Here is a 9,169-nt window from a genome sequence, read left to right as displayed (position 1 = left end):
AATCTAATTCTGTCACATTGGCTTGATTGGTGGTCTTCTTGCTTATACTTCTGCAATCCTTCTTAGGGCGGCGACAATTAGAAGCTCGATGTCCAGTCTTGACACAATTATAGCATTTACCTTTGAACTTTTTATTGCCATTGTAGTCGCCTTGTTTAGGACCATCTCCAGCAAACTTCCTCTTTTTGTTATGTGGTTTGTGCACTTGTTCAACTACATTAGCCTTGGACTCAATGAGGATTTTACCATTCCTCTTTTTAGCCTTTCGGTTATCTTCCTCAATTCTTAGTCTTACAATCAATTCATCCATGGTCATCTCCTTGCGTTTATGTTTTAAATAATTTTTGAAATCTTTCTAAGCCGGTGGTAAATTTTCCACTAAAGTAGCAACTTGGAAAGACTCGCTAAGAGACATACCTTCAAAATAACTATCATGCAAAATTAATTGAAAATTTTGAACTTGAGAAATTACCGTTTTGGAGTCTACCATAACGAAGTCCAGAAATTTACCGACAACAAATTTCTTTGTGCCGGCATCCCCTGTCTTGTATTTTTTTCTCCAAAGAATCTCACAATTCTTTTGCGGCTATAAACATTATACAGCATGTTGTCAAGGCCATTGAGGATATAGTTTCTGCACAGAAAATCAGAATGTTTCCAAGCGTCTACAACGGCAACAACTTGCCGATCACTTTCATCCTCTCTAAGTACTAGAGCCTCTTCACGGAGAAACCAGGCAAGATTCAGAGTTGTAAGATAAAACAACATTTTCTGCTGCCTTCCCTTAAACTCAGTGCCGTTAAATTTTTAAATTTTTCTCCATGATTTATCAGAACTTGAACATGGTTCTGGATAGGAACCGGAGTGGTTGTAACGATTGGATTTGGAGTACTACTTTCAGTAGCCATAATATCTCATTACAAAAATAAAAAAAAACCAAAACACAAATTAATTTTCTAGTTACTAAAACCTGAAAATAAATTATAACACAAAATAATTTTATTTCCTTTGTTACTAAAACTAGAAAAATTAAATACCACAAAAAATTTTTTTAACACAAATTAATATTCTGCAATTGTTAATGACACTAATGTATTACTACTAGTTGTCAAAGAAAATAAACAGTATACTACTACTATTTGTATTTTCCAACCAGAATATCACTTTGTGAAAGCACAGCAAATTAAGTACAATGAAGACACCAAAAATAGTCTGTCATAATATTGTTGGACAATCTTCACTGTATTCTGATTAAATTATGTTTGTGAATTTAACAACAAACAAAAGAAATAAAGAAAAATGAGAGAAATTGTTTGATTACAAAATCAAACTAGAATATAAAATAAATAAATAAAAACAAATATTTATTTTGTTACAAAAATAAAATCAAAATCTGAAACAGGAAAATAATAAAACAAAAAAGGGTGTGTTTGGTAACGTTTATGTTTTCAGTTTATATTTACAAAAATTTTATAAAGTGGTTTTTGTTTATTTTTAGAAAAACATAAACTACAAACGGGTTTGGTAATTAACAAAATGTTTAAAAAACATTAAAAATATAAAAAAGAGTGAGAAATGGCAAGTGGTGGCAAATGGCGGCGGAAGACGGTGTTGGAAAGTGGTGACGGTGGGTAGTGGGTAGCTGGTGGTGGTGGGTGGGTGGTTGTGGCAGATGAGTGGGTGACGGTGGCGGGTGGTGGGTTGTAGCAAGTGGGTGGTGGCGGTGGTGGTGGTGGTGGCGGTGGCAGGTGGGTGGCGGATGGCTGGTGGTGGCGGGTGGTAGCGGGTGGGTGGTGGTGGCGGGTGGTGATGGTGGGTGGGTGGGTGATAGTGGCGGGTGGTGGGTGGTAGCGAGTGGGCAGTGGTGGTGACAGGTGGGTGGCAGATGGCAGATGGCAAATGGTGGTGGGTGGTGGTGGGTGGGTGGTGATAGTGGGTGGGTAGGTGATAGTGGTGGGTAGTGGATGGTAGCGAGTGGGTGGTGGTGGTGGTGGTGGTGGCGGGTGGTGGGTGGCGGTGACAGGTGGGTGGCGGATGGCGGGTGGTGGTGGGTAGGTGGCAGGCGGTGGTGGTGGCGGTGGGTGGTGGGTCACGATGGCGGGTGGTAGGTGGTAGCGAGTGGGTGGTGGGTGATAGTGGTGGTGGTGGGTGGTGGTGGTGGTGGTGGTGGGTGGGTTGCAGGTGGGTGGCTGGTGGTGGCAGGTGGTAGATGGTGGCGACAGGTGGGTGGTGAGTGATGGTGGCAAATAGATGGCGGGTGGTGGTGGCGGGCGGTGGATAGTAGTGGCGGGTGGATGGCAGGTGGGGGGTGGTGGTGGTGGTGGTGGTGGTGGCGGCGATGGGTGGGTGGTGGTGGCGAGTGGGGTGACAGGTGGGTGGTAGGTGGTGGGTGGTGGTGGCAGGTGGGTGGTGGTGGTAGGTGGTGACAGGTGGATGGTGGTGGCAGGTGGTGACAGGTGGGTGGTGAGTGGTGGTGACAGGTGGGTGGTGGGTGGTGAGTGGTGGTGGCAGGTGGTGACAGGTGGGTGGTGGCAGGTGGTGACAGGTGAGTGGCGAGTGGTGGTGGCAGATGGTGGTAGGGGGTGGGTAGTGGGTGATGGTGGCGGAAGACAGTGGTAGAAAATGGTGGCGGGTGGTGGCTAGTGTTGGGTGGTAAAAAAAAAAAAACTGAAAACTCAAAATGGAAATACATTTTTTGTGTTTTCATTTTTTGGCCAAATTTATAAACTGAAACTGATGATTTATAAATCAAAAATTTTACCAAACAAGTTTTTAAAATTTTTGTAAATATAAACAGAAAACTGAAAACGTAAGTGTTACCAAACGGCACCAAAATAAATTAATTACTTACCAAATTAATTTCTTGAACAAAATTTTGATCATCAAGTCCAGTGTTTAACACTGTGTTTTTAAGACAGATTCGTCCTCTCCACGGTGCTTTTAGATTGTGGACGTCTATCTCCCAGGATAAAATGATCAACAATGAATAATTGTAGCACTACAAATTATTTGCACAACAAACACACTTTGTGTATACACTCTTTCTCACAAAAATTTAATGTGGCAAAATGCAAAGATTTATTGCAGCAGAGAAGAACAAAAATTGTGAATGAAAAATCCAAATGAGGGCATGTCTTATTTATAGATGATTTTGTGGCTGTACAGATTTGAATGAACAGGTATGGTACCTGTTCGGACAGATCTGGTTTGATTTTCAAACAGATAAAACTGTTTTGGGTTTGAACAGATTCGGATCTGTTGGACAGATATGAAACTGTACACTGGACAGATTTGAATTTAAACTGTACAGAATTTGAACTAGACGGATTTGAATTTAAACTGTACAGAATTTGAAAATGTGCAAACAAATTTGAATTCAAAAATTGAAAACAGATTTTATTTTACTAAGAAATAAAATTAAATTCAAATATTTTTTGCCCAAAAAGATAAGTATTGGGCCAGACAAGCCCAACCTAACCTCAGACCACGCACCTGCGCCCAAGCCCAGGTTGCCTAGACGGACGGACGGCGGCGGCTATAGACACCCCATTTTTGCCGTCCTCAAGACTCGATTGTGCTTGCAGGTACATCCAGCCACTAGCTCGATTGCTCGTCGGGTATTCAACTTTCGCGGCGGAACGTCGTAGGTTTGAGCTTTCCAAACCCCGTATCCTTTATGCCTCATTCTTGGACCATGGCTTGGTCATTTCAAAAAGCTTTTCTTGGTGTACTGCCGACCATGGTCTGGCACTACCGGCCATGCCTTTGTTGCTGCAGGCCACTGGTTAAGCCTGCGGGCCATCAGTGAGCCACTGCCGGCCACCACTGATGGCCAGCAGAACCCCTGTCTCAGTTGGTTTCACTCCAGATCTTTTGAGCCAGCTGGAATCCTTTCATCTCCCTTCTATACACGTGTATGGAGGGATGAAGCTCTTGCCAAGCTTCTTGAAGAAGCTTTGCATTGTTTTCCCTCTATATAAGGAGAGGCCCTCTCTCCTTAGCAGAGGTTCAGCCATTTTAGAAGAGATATAGCTTTCTCACTCTATATTTCTTACTCTCTCTATATATTGTTGTTAGTTTTGTGCCTTTTTCTTGTACTTTTGCACTACAACACATAGAGACACACCACCACCTTTGGGCTGAAGTTCTTAGGAGTGCTACTTGAGCCCTGAAAGTTGGTTTTTGGCCCCTGAGGTTGCTGGTTTCGAAGTTAGACTTCAGGGGTGAGTTTTTTTCCCATTTTAGCATTTTTTTGTATCTCATTTTGACCATTCTTGCATATTGTTTTAGGCCTTGCTTTCAACTGAAAAAAGTCTTGTATTTAAGTGCTTTTGGTAGTTGTTTAAGGTCTTTCTGCTGTTGAGGGTCTTCAACCCTCTTGTTTGCCTTGTTTGGCCTTATTTTGAGCCATGCCTTAAGGCCTTTGAGCTAGCCTTGGTTTGGCCTTTTAACCACTGAAATCCAATGGATTTTCAGTGATAGGTATGTGGTTTTGAGGTCTCAAATCAGAGGGGGTGGCCCCCTTTCTTCTTGTTTTTGTTTACTTGAGTTTTTGGCCTTCCAAAGGACCATGCCTCTTTGTATTTTTGAGGCTTGGTTTAGGCCTTTTTTTGTGACTTTTATGACCTGCCTTAAGTCTGTCCATGGTTGGTTTGGTCATATTTTGCATGCTTCTTACATGTGTAGTGTAATCCCATTTGTAGCTCATCAAAGTAGCATGTCTTTCTTGCATGTGTTGGCTCCATTTCAGTAGGTTTTGGTGATGTTTTACCATGCCTTAGATCTTTTTTGGACTGGTTTTGCCACTCCATGCATGTATGATACACTTGTAATGTAAATCTCATAAACTGGCTTTATATGCTTCTTGCTTTAGCATGTCATCCTAGCTTATGTTGAGTCCATTCTAGCATGTTTTTGGTGATGTTTTTCCATGACATAACTCTGTCCATAGTTGGTTTGGTCATCCTTTGCATGCTCCATACACTTGTAGAACAAATCTTGCTTACTAGCTTTATGTGCATGATGTTTTGACTTATCATCCTAGCATATGTTGGCTTTGCTCCAGCATGATTTTATTCTTGTTTTGGGCTGTCTTAGGACTGTTTTTTGGTGCCATGGCCATATCACTCATGTTTTGTATAGCTATAGTGTAAATGCTTTGACTAGCCTTGGGTTTTGAGGCCCCTACCATGCCATACATGTGATGTTTGCATGCTTTGCCATCATTTCAAATGTTATTTCAGTCCACGAAATGTGGTCATACACTTGCATTTGACATGCTTTGAATGCCTTGAAGAGTTTGTGCTTTATGCCTCAAGAATGAACTTTTATGCATGCCACTAAGCCTAAGCCTTTGGCTCATCATATCAGTGCATTTTTAGTCTTGTTATACCATGATGTAACTCTGTTTCATGTTGTCCATGTCATGTCATGTTTGGTTTTAATAGGTGTAGTGTATTACCCCTTTTGTAGCCTCGCATGCTTCATGCCTTTCGGACTTGTGTTCTAGCTTGTGTTGGCTAGCTTCAAGCTTGTTTTTAGTCTTGTTTGGACCTGCCTTGGGACTGTTTTAGGTCCCCTTGGCCTTTCAGGGCTTGCTTTGTATGGCCACGGCTTAAGCCCCTTTGCTAGTTTTTAGCTTATGAGCTTCATGCATGCCATGCTTGTGTTTTGTGTGTGATTTGGCATCATTCCTAACATCATTTCAGAGCATGTAGTATTGTCATACTTCCATGCTTGTCACTCTTTAAGTGTGCTTGAGAGTTGTCATCTTTATGCCTTAATTCTTGGGCCAATTGGCATGCATGCTTGTATTGCATTTTGTGTTATCAATTCATCATTTTGGGCACTGATTTGGGCATGGCTGAGGTCTGCCCACTTTGGTTTAAGTCCATCTTTTGCATGCTGTCGCATGCTTGTTACCTTGTATGTTGTTGCATGCTTGCATGTTTACCTGTTGTTACATGTTTATCCATTTTTCATGTTGTTGCATGCTTGTTATATCACATGTTGTTGCATGCATTGGTACGTAGTTGCATACTTGTTGCATGCCATGTTGTTACCCTTGTTGCATTGCATTGTACATGCATGCATTACATTGTACTTAGAACCTTATGATCGTCTTACTTTGAGCATGCCATCTAGTTCTTAGCATTGAGCATTGAGTATGCTATATAGTTGCATTGCATGTTTGCCATGCTTGTGTTGCATTGCTGTTTGGATTAAGTGTTAATCTGAGCACGAGAAACGAGGGATGTTTCATACTTCAAGTGATGAAACGTGTCTCAATTCTCGGTCACCGACGCTCTTGATCACACATGATAGAGTTTTAGACTTTACGTGTTTATTTGTGCATTTATTTCATACTGATTTGCACAAGTTGGATCTTTGGCCATCATGCATCGGGATGCGTAATTGATGGTCGTGGATCCGACTATGTCTCTCCCTTGATGTTTCGAGGTGATATGGGGTGACATAGTGCATACATACCCTTGGGAGACTCTCCATTTTCCCTATTTTGTGTTCTGCTGTAGCTTGGTGTCCCAGTACATCAGTGGCCGGCAATGCCTTGTAGATGGCCGGCAGTCCCTCATTCTTGGCCGGCAGTGCCCACTATTGGTCGGCAGGATGGTCAGCAGTGGCTCCCCATGGCCAGCAGGCCACTGATGTATTCCCCATATTGGTTTTGGTAAGATTCAGCAGGAAGTTCTTGAGGACACCCTGTAGACAGAGCCTCTTGAGAGCAACCGGAGAGTTTTTCGAGATAGCAACCGAGCATTCATCCTTCATTCTTCAAGGCAGAGCTGAGGCGGCCTAGCAATCTCATTTTAATGCTTACTTGTTAGTTAGATTTAATTTGTGAATTAGTTAGTTTGTTAATTAATTAAGGGTTGTAATAATTAGTTTTAGCTAGTTATTCATTCGGTTATGTAATAATTAATTAGCTTGTTAGTTAGTTAGTTAGTTGGTTTGTATTATTTATTCGAACCCTCCGTCGAGAGGGCGAATTTTGTAATAAGTGCGCGTGCGTGTGTGCATGTCTTCCAACCCCATGCCTTTTTCCCTTTTACTTACCTGCTTTTGATGGTTAGTCTTAGGGCATATTTTATTTAGCATCCTTATGGTCGCATGTTCACATCATTCATCTACATTGCATGCACCGGGCTCGGCGCATCATACTAACTGCATCGTGTTTCAATTCCAAGTTGAATACATATATCAAATGTTGTATCTCATATGCCATCTTAGAATACCCGAGCCTATTTCTAGTGTTGCATTAGCCATCTTAACATGAACTAGGATCATGCATTGATTACTAACTAGTTTCTGTTTTGGCTCGGAGTACACTGTAAGTGTTTATGCTTTAGCATCCTTACATAAGTGTGAGTTTTGCCATGACAGTATACTTGCCATGAAGCTATTTGCTTAATTGTTTTAACTGCTTGAATGCCTGTGGGTGAAGGTTGGATTACTTAAATTGGAACAATTCATTGAAATCCTTGTTTTAGCCTACTTGCGAGTAGCAAACTTCAAACCATTTCCAAACAAACGGATATGCGATACTTTGTTCCAAATTAGGCGATCTAGTCTATACTTGTGTGTTGTGCGCATCACATAATAATTCTAGCTAATTAACTGGAATAAGAATGCATGTGTTTTCAAAAATAAGATATCATGTTTAGTAGTGACCGATCTTTGATCGGGCGAGCGGGGGTGCTCATAGCTGACATTTCCCAATAGTACCCAAGTTCCCGAGCCGAGGCAACTTTGGTGATGATGGACACGTGACCTTAGGCACGAGTCAGGATTTCCTAAATTCTCCCAAAATAAAATATTTAGGTGGCGACTCTGTATCTGGCAAAGCAGTCCATGTTTGGCACTTCTTTCTTAAAAATCAGTTTTCCAAAACGATTTGCCGGATTTGGACTCTTTGGTGATTTATCGGTCTTGCATTGCACTTTGCGAGATCAGATTCAGAACCGTGACAATTTGAGTCCGAACTGTAGACATAAGGCCCCCCCAGGGCGCGTCTACAGCGGCATGCTCGTGTGTTTATTTTTGGGTCCAATGGGTCTAAACCAATTTGCCCATAACCTCTCCCTTCTACAAACTTGGGGTGCCCCTTGAGGCCCTCCCCAAGTTACAAACCCACTCAAAGTTTGCCCACCAAATCAATGTGGGACAAGCCTTAAACCAAACATTTAGGAAATTTCACCAAACACCATTTTCATGGAGTTATCTTTGGCTTCAATTTCCCATTCACCCGATAATGGTTTTAAGTAACCAAATATACCACGTGAATCACAACGCGGCATAGAACGCGTTGCAACTTAGACTCGCCAACTTTGGCATATGGGTCCTACCTAAAAAATAAACCAAAGTTAAGGAAAAATCATATTTTCCAAAACCATTTCTAACATTTTGTAGCTGCTGCTTGGACATTAAGAATGAATTGTGATAGGGTAGTATTATAATGATGAATGAAATAGATAGCTTTTTGATAAATGGTTTTTGGTGTTTTGTAAGGCAAATGATGTTTTTGATTTTGTTAGTTGACGGTTTTTATTTTTATCACTTATATAGTTATTGCGAATAAATGAAAATATTATTTTTGGTTAATGTGTGTGTATGGATATATGACATTGGAGAGCATAATGAATACAAACGTTAGTTGAAATATATGAACCATGGACATCGTTATTCTTGAAGGTATTATTTATTGGAAAATGGCTTTGGAGGCTTTGGAAAAACCTTATTTTTTGCTAACATTATGCATTAATTAAGGTGGGACCCAAGCGTTATTTTTAACCTTTTTCATTAGGTTCATGTTTAATGTCGCGTATTGAATAAAACTGTGTATTTGGTTGCTCAAAATCATTTCTGGATGAATGAGAATTCAACACCCATTTTCGGGTTCGTAGAAATGGATTTAGGTGGGTTTCCTACACATTTGTGAAATGTGCTTGTCCCACATTAGAAACGCTTAAGGTTTTGAATGGGTTATACCTTAGCTTGGGATACTTAGGATGGGCCCCAAGGGGTACCCAAGTTTGTGAGAGGGTGAGGTTATGGGTAAAGTGGACTAGACCAATTGGACCCAAAACAAAAATCACACGCGTATGTAGTGTGAGGTTAGGTTAGGCTTGTCCAGCCCAATACTTATATTTTT

The sequence above is a fragment of the Camellia sinensis genome, chromosome 1 (assembly GCF_055761805.1).
Source record: "Camellia sinensis isolate YWXY chromosome 1, ASM5576180v1, whole genome shotgun sequence".
NCBI lineage: Eukaryota > Viridiplantae > Streptophyta > Magnoliopsida > Ericales > Theaceae > Camellia > Camellia sinensis.
The sequence above is the reverse complement of the archived record's forward strand: the minus strand, read 5'-3'. Positions refer to the sequence as shown.